This window comes from Chiloscyllium plagiosum, unplaced genomic scaffold (genome assembly GCF_037043375.1).
Source record: "Chiloscyllium plagiosum isolate Xiang-an unplaced genomic scaffold, Cpla_swu_hap1 HiC_scaffold_1, whole genome shotgun sequence".
Classification (NCBI taxonomy): domain Eukaryota; kingdom Metazoa; phylum Chordata; class Chondrichthyes; order Orectolobiformes; family Hemiscylliidae; genus Chiloscyllium; species Chiloscyllium plagiosum.
The window spans coordinates 102,342,821-102,356,279 of record NW_028270139.1 but is presented as its reverse complement, the minus strand read 5'-3'; the positions used below and the strand labels follow the sequence as shown (position 1 = coordinate 102,356,279).

General features: G+C 40.7%; 1 protein-coding gene across 12 annotated transcripts in view; it reads left to right on the top strand.

The window, feature by feature from the left end:
• Positions 1-13,459, top strand: part of unc13bb (unc-13 homolog Bb (C. elegans)) — a 640,614-nt gene that overhangs the window by 328,026 nt on the left and 299,129 nt on the right. The window lies entirely within an intron of this gene.

The following is a 13,459-nucleotide window of genomic DNA, read 5'->3' as shown; positions in this document are numbered from 1 at the left end:
GATGACTGACGAGGAGATTGTTGGAATAGTTAAATATAGAGATTACAAATGCAGGCTTCAGTTGGTAAGCATGCCATGGACTATTGCAACATTATGATCAGATCCCCCTCAATATTCACTCTTTACTTCCCTTTATAAGTTAGGAAATATCCCTTCCAGACAGAGAATATTTCTACATTGGTTAGAGGGATGTAAAGATGGAAAAACAAAGTTTCTGAAGATATTTAACAAGTAAGCTAAGTGAGAACAGGGAGTAAGTAGTAGATAAAAAGGAAACAGCAGCTGTAAAGTACAAATATTTTGTATCTTTTCTCATTCAAATAGTAATTATCAGTCAGAATGTGGAAGGGAGAGAGAAACTGAGAAAAAATACAATTGCGAGGGATATGGATATGAAGCAAACTGATGGAACTCTGGGCTGGTAAGTCTCTGGTCCAGATGAACTTCATCCTGAGGTCTTAAGGTGTGGCTAATGAGCTGTTAGATGTGTTGACTGTTAATTATCCAAAATTCTTAGTTTTAGCCTAATGCTCCTTTTCCAGATAAGAACACATATAACCCCTTTACTTAAGAAGGAAGAAAAGCAAAAAACTGCATGCTGAGGGTAGTTAACTTGACATATGTCATGGGGAAGATTGTTAGCATAGATCATTAAACAATTAAAGCTGTGCAGTTAGAAAAAAGTTGAGGTGATAGAGAAGAATCACACTGATTTGTCAAAGGGAAATCGTATTAAGCCAATTTGTTGGAATTCTTTAAAGAAGTAAATTATGTTCTATGTCTAGGGGAACCTGTGAATATACTTTTCTTAGATTTCCAGAAAGCATTTGATAAAATGCCACATCAAAAGCTTTTGTGGAAAGTGAAAGCTCATGGTGTAGGGTGGAATGTGTTAACGTAGATTGAAGATTGTTTGACAGAAATCAGAGAATATGCATTAATAGGTTATGTCTGATTGTCAGGATGTGATGAATGGTCTGTAAAAGTCTGTGCTGGGACCTCAAATTTTCACAATTTATATTGGTGACTTGAATAGGGGAATCAAGACATGGTAGCTAAATTTGCAGACACTGCCAAGGTACAGTTCTTTCAAGGAGATAATCAAGTAGGAGAGATAAAGGGGAAGCGCTGGATGTAATATATTTTTGATTTTCAGAAGGCAATTGATAATGTATCACACGTTAGAATATTTCATATGATGATGCAAGTAGTTTCTCAGAGAGGATTTGCTGACATAAAGAAGAGTTTGGATAAGGGACATTTTCAGGGTAGCAACCTGTAACTAGTGGAGTACCAAAGTGATCAGTGATGGGATCACAATGATTTGACTTGAGTGAGGAAAGCAAATGTACTGTAGCCAAGTATGCGGATGACTCAAAAATAGGTGAGAAGGTAACTGGTCAGAATGATACACGTTACCTGCAGAGGGATATAGACAGGTTAGCCGAGTGGACAAAAGATTGGCAATCAGAATACATTATTTTTATTTCAACGAGAGATCTAGGCCCACTGGCTGAGCCAGCATTTATTGCTCATCCCTAATTGCTCAGCAGGAATTTAAGAATCAACCATATGACAGTGGCAAAAGTGGGTACTGCAGATGTTGGAGATTAGAGTCAAGATTAGCATAGTGCTGGGAAAGCACAGCAGGTCAGGCAGCATCAGAGGAGCAGGAAAGTCGACGTTTCGGGCAAAAGCCCTTCATCAGGAATCCCATACGACTTGTGGGTCTAGGATCACATGTAGGCCAGATTAGGTAAAGGATTTCCTTCCTGAAGGGACATTAGTGAACTTAATGTGTTTTTATGATGATCAGCAGCGGTAACATGGTTGTCATTAGATCAGCTCTTTACTCCAGGTTTTATTGAGTTCAAATTTCGCCATGTACCATGACAGAATTTCAACACATATCCCAGAACATTGACCTGGGGTTCTGGATTGTTAGTCCAGTGATATTATCCACTACACCTTTGAGAATGTAGTGGTGAGCTGTCATCTTGAATTGCTGCTGTATCTGTCCTGTAGGTTGATCCACGATGCAGTTGGTGGGGGGGGGTGGAGGATTTCCAGGATTTTGATCCAGTGACAGTAAAGGAACAGTGATGTCTTTCTAATTTAAGGTGGTGGGTGACTTGCAGTGGAACATGCAAGTAGCAGTATTCACATGTATCTACTACCCTTGTCCTTCTGGATAGAAGTAGTTTGAATTTGGAAGGTGCTGTTCAGGATTTTTGGTGAATTTGTTATGGACCAGGTCAGAACCCCTTAAAATATTTTAAGAAGGTAGCCTGGACCCTAACTTTTCCATTATTTGAAAGGCTGATGTGAAGTGGGTTTTCCAGATGTAGTGGAACTGGTCAAACTTGGCTTTTAGCAAAATTGAATTTTTATTTAAACGCGGCAATTGAAACACGAACAAAAGAAAGTGGAACTTAGAATACTTTACCTATTGGCAAACTTACCTGACCCAATGCAGCAACTTAATTAATTAACTGTTCCAATACAGTAACATACCATAAGAACACCTCCTGAGCAAAAAAGTAATTAAAACATAGATTCTTACAGGCAGGAGGGAACAGCATCCAAAGAGAGATTTCAGAAAAAGTCAGAGGAAACCTTAATGGAAGCTTGCAACACTTCTGAACTCCAATACATTGTGACTGCTACAGCTTAAAAAAGCTAAAACAAACCTTCACTGTTAAACTCCATTGAGTCTTCTTCACCTCTGGGTGAAAGTGAGGACTGCAGATGCTGGAGATTAGAATTGAGAGTATGGCGCTGGAAAAGCACAGCAGGTCAGACAGCATCCAAGGAGCAGGAGAGTCGATGTTTCTCATGTTGACTCTCCTACTCCTCGGGTGCGACCTGACCTGCTATGCTTTTCCAGCACCACACTCTCAACTCTTGCTCACCTCTGCCTTTACGACCTCTCTTCAAAAACCTCAAGGACGAAATTACTTCTTTAAAGTGACAGCATTGTCACAGCTTTCAGCACTGCATCTTGCAATTAGTGCATACTGCTGCTGCTGAGTGTCAGTGGTGCTTATGAATATGGTGTGAATCAAGTGGGCTGCTTGTCCTGGACAGTGTTAAACATTCTGAGTATTGTTGGAGCTGCAGTCATCAAGGTTAGTGAGGGATATTCCATCACCCACCTAACTTGTGTCTTGTAGATGGTGGACAGGCTTTGGACACTCAAGCTGAGTTGCTTACTGCAGTATTCTTAGCCTCTTACCTACTCATGTGGCCACTTTATGGATATGGTGAGTTCAGAAGAATTTCTGGACAATTGTAACCTCTGGGATGTTTGTTAAGGAGAGATTCAGTGATGGTAAAGCCAGTAACTTTCAAGGGACAGTGGTAGATTGCCTTTTATTGAAGATGGTCATTGCCTCGCATTTGTGTGGCATGAATGTTACTTCTCATCTTGCAGCCAAGCCTGGATATTGTCCAGGTCCAGTTGATTTAGAACATGGATTGTTTCAGTATATGATTGAGTTGCATATGGTGCAAAATTTCTTGCAATCATCTGTATACATCCCCATTTCTGACCTTGATGAAGGAGCTGAAGATGGCTGGGCCAAGGACACTATCCTGGGGAATTCCTGCAGCAATGTTCTGGAGCTATCTTCCTATGTGCTAGGAATGACTGCAACTATTAGAGATTTTCTCTCCTGTTTTAAATGGACTCCAGTGTTGCTGGTGTCCTTGATGCAGCACTCAATGAAATGTTGCCTTAATGTCAAGTGCTACCTCACCTCTGGAATTCATCTCCTTTGTTCATGTTTGAATCCAGGCTGTAATGAGGTCAGGGGGCTGAATGCCCCTGGCAGAGCACAAATTCTATGTCAGTGAACAGGTTCTGCTTGATAGCACTATTGAGGATATTTTCCATCACGTTAATCGTGATTGAAAATAAATTATAGGACACAAATTAGCTGAGTTGGATTTGTCCATATGTACCTGGGCAATTTTCTGTATTAGCAGATGGATGCAACTATTGTAACTGTACTGGAACAGCTTGGCTGGAGCATGGAAAGTTCTGGAGCACAAGACTTCAGAACTATTGGCAGAATATTATCAAGAGTTATGTAGCATCCAGTGCTTCCAATTGCTTCTTGATATCACATTGAGTGAGATGAATTGCCTGAAGATTGCCTGATGATTGTCATCTGTGCTGCTGAAGGAGGCCAGGATGCATCATCTGTTTGGCATTTTTACAGCAGGTTACTGCAAATGTTTCAGTGTTATCTTTTGTATGGACACTCCTGTCATTGAGGATCGGGAAATTTATAGAGCTTCCTACTCCAAAGACTTGTTTGTTTGTTCTCCACCATTCACTACTGGGTGTGGAAGGTCTACAAAATGATGAGACACGTAGATAGAGTGGATGGTCAGAGGCTTCTTCCCAATATTGAATTTTCAATTACAAGGGGTCACAGGTTGAAGGTGAGAGGAGCCAAGTTTAAGGGAGATGTGCGAGAGAAGTTTTTCATGCAGAGCAGTAGGAGCCTAGAACGCACTGCAAGAAGAGGTGGTGGAAGCAGGCATATTAGTAGCATTTAAAAAGCATATGGATGGTTACGTAAATAGGGAGGGAGTAGAAGAAAACGGGCTGAGTAAGGGCAGAAGGTTTGTTTTTTTAGTTTAGTTATGGAGGGACAGGCTTGGAGGATCAAAGGGCCTGTTCCTGTGTTATACTTCTCTTTTGTTCTTTGATTGTAGAATTTAGATCTAATCTGTAAGATAACTTAGCTGTGTCTATCACTTGCTGCTGAAGCTGCTTAGTATGCAAGTAGTCCTGTTTTGTAGCTTCACAAAATTGACACCTCATATTCAGGTATTCTTGATGCTGCTCCTGGAATACCCTCCTGCACACTCGATTGAGCCTGGGTTGATCTCCTGGCTTGTTGGTAATGATAGAGTGGAGGATATGCTAGAGCATGAGGTTGCAGATGAATTCCATAATATATAGGAGCAGGATTAAGCCATTCAGCCCATCGATTCTACTCCACCATTTAATCGTGGCTGGTATGTTTTCCATTCTCTTGCCTTCTCCCTTGAAACCTTGATTCCCTTGATCTCCTTACTGATCAAGAGCCTATCTATCTCTCCCTCAAATACACTTAATAACTTGGCCTCAAGAGCCTTCTGCAGCATGGATCTGCATGTCTCTGTTTGGCTTGTCCTAGAATGGATGTGTTGCCCCAGTGGAAGTGATGTCCTTCCTCATTTGCATGTAAGGATACTAGTGAAAGTGGGTCATGTCATTTTGTGGCGAGTTAATATTCATGTATCCAGGTGGCTAGTTTTCTGCCTGTTTGTCCAATGTAGTGTTTGTTACAAAATACCATGCAAGAACTATAACAAACACTACATTGGACAAACAAGCAGAAAACTAGGCACCAGGATATATGAACATTAGCTAGCCACCAGAAGACATGATCCACTCTCATTAGTTTCCTTACATGCAGATGAGAAAGGACACCACTTTGACTGGGACAACACAGCCATCCTAGGACAAGCCAAACAGAGACACACATGAGAATTCCTCGAAGCATGGCATTCCAACCTGAACTCTAACAACAAACACATTGACTTGGATCCCATTTACCACCTCTGAGAAAAAGAACTGGAAATTACATCGCCATAGAAAATGACGTCACCACAGGAAATGACATCACCCACCCACAGAAACCCAAACACACATGGAAAGCAGGAAACACCAGCAGTGCTTTGTTTGGAGGCTCACTGAAGATGTTACCTAGTATGGTGACGAAATGTCTGAAAATGAACCTTCCATCTCAGCGAGCAAACCTACATCCAATTTTTTGCCCAGTACTGGTGCCAATGTCCCATGAATTCAAACCTGCTTCCCCCACACCTTTGAGTCATGCATTTATGTCTTAAATCTTGTTGGCCCTGTATCAATTAGCTTTGATTCAGATAGCAATCAGGCGATTATTACCTTCTTTGGTCATGCTTTTTAATTTAGCCCCAATTTGTCATATTTTCTCATCAGAACCTCTTTCCTCTTTCTACCTATCTTCTTAGTGTTTACATAGACCATGACAACTGGATCTCTGCGCTCCGACATAAAAATGAACCAGTTTGGAATTCCAGGATCCCTGTAGTGTAATTGGTCACAGTTTTGGAAGATTAGAGGAGGCTTGGAAAGTTGTCGCAGTTCATCTTACATCTTTCGCAGTCGAGTCCTCCATGACTGTGATCTTGGGTTCATGTCACATGACAGGTAACCCCACCACACAATATATTCCCACATACAGACTCTCTCACACACACACTTGCACATTTACATAAACCCTCTCCCACACATGCATGGTCACAAGACACATGCTGGGGGGAGTTCTTTCATTCAGGATTCTTTCTGTCAAAAAAAAATACGTGGGGGGACTTACTTTATTCAAGATTCTTTTCTGTCCAAAAAAGCTGGACCTCAGTTTTAAACATCGATTTGAAGTGGGACTTCATGCCTAACGTAACATCCCGCTAAAAGTCAATAATGAGTTCTTTGGTTTTGCTGGCATTGAGAGCTAGGTTGTTCTCAGTGCACCATTTTTCCAGGTCTTCCACCTCCCGTTTTGTCACCATCTGAGATTCGATCGACTATGATGGTGTCATCAGCGAACTTGTAAATGGCATTAGTCTGGTATTTGGCGACACAGTCATGATGTTTCAAACCACTCCGTGACCACCGACATTAGAACCAATGGGCGGTAGTCATTGAGACATGCTCCATGTCTCAGGCAGAGGATGGTGTTGGCTCCCTTGAAACAGGGAGGGACAGTGGCCTGCCACAGGGAGCAGTCGAAGATGTCTGAGAAGACCTCTGCCAGTTGATCTGCGCATGCTCTGAGTGCACGGCCTGGTAGTCCATCTGGTCCCCTTACTTTCCTTGGATTCACACGAAGTTAAACTGATCTGACCTCTGATGCAGTTACTGTTGGGATAGGTTCGTCAGGACTTGTCGGAATAGGTGTTACGAGGTGATGGGCTGATTTTGTGCTGTAGATTTTCTTCTCTTCATTTATGGGACATGGGTTTTAGTGGCTAAGCCAGCATTTATTGCCCAACTTTTACTATCTGGAGAATCTCTTGATAAGCTGCCTTCTTAAACTGCTGCAATAGCTATATGAAAAAGCATAACCAAATAAGATAATCTCCTGATTGCTACCTGAATCATAGGGTCAGCAAGACTAAAGAGACACCCACAATGAACTGTCACCTTGAGCTGCTGCAGTCCATGTGCTTTGGCAGACCCAGAATGCTCTTAAGGAGGGAATATCAGGATTTTGACTCGGAAAAAGTGAAGCAATGTTGATATATTTCCAAGACAGGAAGACGACTGGCTTAGAGGGGAATTTGGAAGTGGTGGTGGAGTTTGCATGTATACGCTGCCCTTGACCTTCGCGATTGAAGTGGTCATCGGTTACGAATGTACTGTCTAATGATATTTGGTGAATTTCAGCAATGCATGTTGTGATAATACACACTACTGTTCATGAATGTTGGTGGTGGAGAGAGTGGATGTTTGTGGATGTGTGCCAATCAAACAGGCTGCTTTGTCCTGGATGGCGTCAAGCTTCTTAAGTTTGTTGGAGCTGCATTCATTCAGACCAATGGGGAGCATTCCACCACATCTCTGACTTGTACGTCGTAGATAGTGGACAGAAAATAGGGAGTCAAAAGGTGAGTTACTCACTGCAAGCTTCCCAGCCTCTGTCCTGTTCAACTTCTGGTCAATAGTCACCTCCAGGATTTTGATAAAAGGAGAATACAGAGATGGTAATACCATTGAAAGTCAAGAAGCCAGGCTAGTTCTGGAGCATAAGCCATCAGTACTATTGGCAGAAAGGCAGGACTCCTAGCCTTTTTCCATACCGATTGTTTTCTGGTATTTCTTGATATCATGTGGATTAAATCAAATTGATTGAAAACTGGCATCTGTAATGCTGGGGATCAGTGGGAGACCAAGGTGGGTCATCCACTCAGCTTTTATGGTTGATAATATAATCAAGTAAAAACCATAGTCCTGCTGCACACCCCACCATTCTCTCTGGTGGTACTTTAACCTGAGGATCACACACCTCAGGCAAAGGGAAAACTTGAGAGGGAGGATCCTTCATGGTAACCTCAGCCACTGTGGGAATTGAATCCACTCTGCATTACAAACAACTGAGCTAACTGACCCCTTATTGTCTTGAAATTTGTAATCAATGGCAATGATAGGTCAACCTTAAGTTAGGTCAAATTGTTTTACAAAACTGGTTGGCCCTCGCAAGTGTCTTGTGTTGAAGTTTCGGTTACAATCTTAGCAAAAGGTATCAAAGTCTGTGAAAAGGTGCTTTAGGTATTTACTAAAATGGTATCAGTCCACAGCTTCTCAACCTTGAAGTAGTATGCTTTCCTTGTGCAGTACTAATTCAGTTAAATCACGTGCAAGTAGACCAAGCTACTTATGCATCAAGACCTAGACACCATGCAGACTTAGGCTGATAAGTGGCAAGTGACATTTGCACCAAACAAGTGCCTGGCAATGACCATCTCCAGCAAGAGAGAATCTAGCTATCACTCTTTGATGGCCAGTTGCCATTACTGAGTCCCACAAAATGTCAGTTTGCCATTAAAATCCTGACTATTACTGTTGACTAGAAAACAAATTAGTGTGGCGCTGGAAAAGCACAGCCGGTCAGGCAGCATCCGAGGGGCAGGAGAATCGACATTTCAAGCATAAGCTGTTCATTAGGAATGAGTTGATCCTTCTGTTCCTCGGATGCTGCCTGACCAGCTGTGCTCTCCCAGCACAACACTTATTGACTCTGATCTCCAGCATCTGCAGCCCTCACTTTCTCCTAGAAACCAAATTAACCAACCCTATAAATACTATAGCAACAAGAGCAGGTTTGAGGCTAGAGATTCTGCAGCAAGCAACTTGCCTCCTGTCTTCTCACTCCCTGTCCTCGATCCAAAAGGCTCAGATCTGGAGTGTGATGGAATACACTCCACTGGCCAGAAAATGTGCAGCTCCAATAACCTTGAAGAAGCTTGACATCATTTAGTATGAAACAGCTTGCTTGATTGGCACCTCATTTGCCACCTTCACTGATGCACATGCAGCAGTGTGTACTGTTCAGAAGATGCATTGCAATAAATCACCAAACCTTTAACAGCACCTTTCAAACCCATGACCTGTCCCGTCTCGAAGAAAAGTATCAGAAGATAGAAACACCACCATCTGTGAACCCCCTTCAAGATCATACACTGCTTTAATTTCGACCTATATTGTTCTTCCTTCATTGTTGCTAGGTTAAATCATAGGATATTTCTTATGTATGTTCGTTTGCTTGAAGGACACTACCACCTTCTCCAGGGTGAATGAGATTGGAAAGAAATGCAAGCCTAATTTGTGATGACTACATTCCTTAAATTAATAAAAACAAATGCTTGGGTAGGTGCAGCTCACTGGGGAGGGATGAGTACTCTCTTCTTCTGAGCTAATGGTGGAGGGAAAGTCATTAATAAAGTAGCTAAAGACAGTTGAGCCTAGGACATTACCTTGAAGAACTTGTGTAATGATGTGCTGGGCTGAAATGATCACCTTGAATCAAGCACAGTTGTTTGCTATGTACTATGTATGATTCTAATCAGCATAGAATTACTACCCCTCACAAATTTCTATTAACTCCAACTTTGCTGAGCTCTTTGTTGTTCCATACTCTGGTGTTACATAAATGGCTTGATGTGAACAGCTGTCAGACTCTCCTTCTATCTGGAGTTTAACTGTTCTGGCTAAGTTTTGATGAAGGTCTGAATGAGGTCAGGAGCCAAGTGGTAGTGTGGAAACCAGCACAGCACCAGCGAGCAGGTCAATGCTTTGCAAGTGCCACTTGATATTTCTTTCTTCAACCACTCTTGTCGTTTTGCTGATGATCAGAAGTAGGCTTCAAGGGCAGTAACTGGTTGCGTTGGGTTTGTCCTGCTTTTTGTGTACAGGATATACCTGGGCAATTTTCCACATTGTTGACCAGTGTAGTAGCTGTCCTGGAAAAGTTTGTCTAAGGGAATAGCTGTCTTCACTGCTGTTACTGGAATGTTGTTAGAGTCTGTAGCCTTTCAGCATCTATTCTGTTTAGCCATTTCATGGTATTACATGGAATTAATCAAATTCTTGACATGAATGAAGATTTCAGTAGCTGAGATGTTTGTAATGTCAAGTGATGCTATGGAGGTGTTCATTGCTAATTTGGATATTTGTGCAAATATGAAATTGGATTTCTGCTATGGGTCAAATATGATAGCAAGGTTGCAAGCACCCCAAAGGCCTACTTTTTTTTTATTTAATATGATTGTGCACCTGAGTCATGTGCTATGATATTAAAGGACAAATCTTATTGACCAGTACCAACCCTGGGTTTATCACAAGAAGAAGGTTTGTTCCTTTATCACCCTGGGTGCAAATAATCTCCTGTTGAGTGGTTTACTCGCTTGTTCATCCGACCTCTTCTAACAACTTGGCCTATTCAGGCCTCTCCTCATTTTTGCTGTCTGGGTAAATTCCAATGGAATGCTTTCCACTGAAGTGATGTCTGAGAGCAGTTGGTTTGTGCAGAATTCTTGAAGTCAGAACCAAGTCCTTCTACACCTGCCACATCATTTTCTTTTAGATTTTAGCATCTTTTACAAACTCTAGAAAACATTGATATCTAAATAATTTAAAACGAAACCACAGCTAATCTGAAAGCAATTGATGATCCTTTTAAATAGTACTATTGAGAGTCCTTTTTGATGTTGAATGCATGTTCAGTTCTGAGATTAAGGAATGATATTAACTTGAGTGCCAATTCCCCATTTTATTAGCATTGGCATCAAATCACATTGACAGTACAATCTACCTACTGTGCAGGGTTCTGTGAGCAATCCTTGGGTACATATTTTTAATCAAACTATAATCCTTGTATATATTTTTAATCAAACTATAATCCTTGTATATATTTTTAATCAGACATGTTAAGACCCACATCTGGAGTAGGTGATACTTGAACCCAGTCATGAGAGGGATGCTGGAACCCAGGCCTTTTGATTCAGAGGTCCATGGAAATTACCATTGCATCACAGGATCCATTTTGGCAATCCTTGTATGCCTGTGTGAACAGTTCACCAAAGTGGTGTCCTGGACAACTCTTATTAGAAGGTGTGCATATGTGTTGTAAATGATTGGTGCAATTTGTTGAGCAAATGATTGGGGTTAATTGATAAATTAATTTACTGAGATATGACAAACGCGGTCAAACTAAGTAATAAATAAGCACTACAAAGATATCTTGATTTCTGTTTTACCAACAGTATTGAATCTGATTTAATGTGGGAGCACAGGGTGATTGCCTGAAGTTAAAAATTGGAGACCAAGATTTTTTGACAGTAGTTGAAGTTATTTTGGAGAAGAATGACTAAAACCAAGTGTAAAGTACAATTTCCCACTGATGTTCTGATATGGAACCTTGATTAGTGAAGATGTTCACTGAATATATGAACAGGGATAAAGTATTGACCAAAGAAATAACAAGGTATGGTTTATTGCTTCCTAACAAAAGCTCAATAAGGTGCAAGCTGTTTTGGAGCAACTGGACACAAAGATTTGGATAAGCTATTAAACTATATGGGAAAAACTCATAAAGATGATACTATCAATGCATAACAGGCATGGTTAAAAACTCCTTCTTGGGGATCCTAACTTAGTTTTCACTTTTAAGTTGTTGGATTGTGTTGGGGTGTCAGACATGGTAGACTCCTTCTTAACTGGAGCCATGCTTTTGGAACAGATGACTGAAGCTTTTTAAAAAAACATTGTGGGCAAACATTCATTTTCAACAGCTTCTCTGCATAAATTCAACAGTGACACAAAAATTGGAGGAGGCAATGTGAGCAGCATCTCAAAACCATCCAAGTACAGAATACAAATGTCAATATGAAAGGATAATCTTAGCTAAAAGGAGCAAGGATAATGCTGCCTGCAATTCCAGCAGATGGCAGGAGCTGGGGAACTATACGAGAAGAATGAAGCCAATGAATTCCCATAGTTCTGTCATCAGGTATTTTAGCTGTGACTTGAAATACCATAATGCAATGAATTGTCCTAAACAGAATTACAAGGGTTTTAATATTACACTTAAGACAGGTTTGCAAGCAGAAAATAGTGGTACTGATCAGTCAAGAGAATTTGCCAAATTAGGTGAAGATGTGAAAAACCAGAAAAGTATGAGATCAGAAAAAAGACTTGGAAGTAAATATGGCATGAGGAAAAGATCACCAATTTGCAAAAGGAATTCTGTTTATAGAAGAGGGAGATCTTGTAATTGAAGTCCTGAATATGATCGGATAGGTAGAGAGGTCATAATTTGAAAAGAGCAAGACAATGCAACAGACAGGGTACCCATGAAAAGTAGAACCCCTGATGATTAAGAAAATCAAGGCTGCAAGCAAATTAAGAAATAAATTGATAAAGGATGTCAAACAAAAAGTTGGCAAGAGTTGGTGCACACATTGAGGAACTCGGCTGATACTTTCTCACCTGAGAACGTTCTCTCCAATAGGACGTATAAGGTTAAAGTGAGGCATGTGATTCAGGGTTTCCAAGAGAAACTTGGTGAACAAGTTGTTGGGTTGGATTCCCCTACTGCAGGAAAATTGATACTGAGGATCATCTTACTTTTTGAGTGACATACTCCTGGGAATATCAGTCAATCAGAATAAAGGCTGTATTTTTGCAAGGGGATACATTTTAAAGGAAGTAGTTTTGAAACCACCCGTAGAAGCAGATAATACATAAGGGAAAGTATGGAAGTTAAACCAATGTATTTAGGGGTGGGTCCACCTTGTTAAAAGGATGCTACATTCACTTTAAAGAAGACCCAGCAATTACTGGTCTTGCAAACCAAAGCTGGCAGACATTTTTGTAATGGGAATTGATGATTTTCTGCAGGGAGTTTCTATGGAATTTGAGCAATGTGTGGCAGATCAAAAAAAAAGAGAATGTAAGATTAAAAGTCAGGTTTCAGGTTCATTTAAATATATAGAATTAGACATTAAACAGAATACATCAGCAGTGACTTGAATCAACCATCTGTAATGAATACAGCTGATGGTGCTACTAACGAGTCAGATGCCAGAGTGAAATCTGGTCTGACGGATCAATTCTAAAAAAATGTCATCATTCACTGACCCTTAGTCACATGAGGCTGCAGAACTTGTTTGACAACATAACAAAAAGTTTATTATATACAAAAGATGAAAATAAAAATAATAAATCAAGTTATCTAAATATAGAGCACAATTAAAAAAAAGCACCCAGCAAAACAAAGTTTCAATCTATTCTCCAAACATCACTTTACAGCAATTCAACTCAGAGACACTACTCATCTGTAGCATAGTCAGAAGTCAC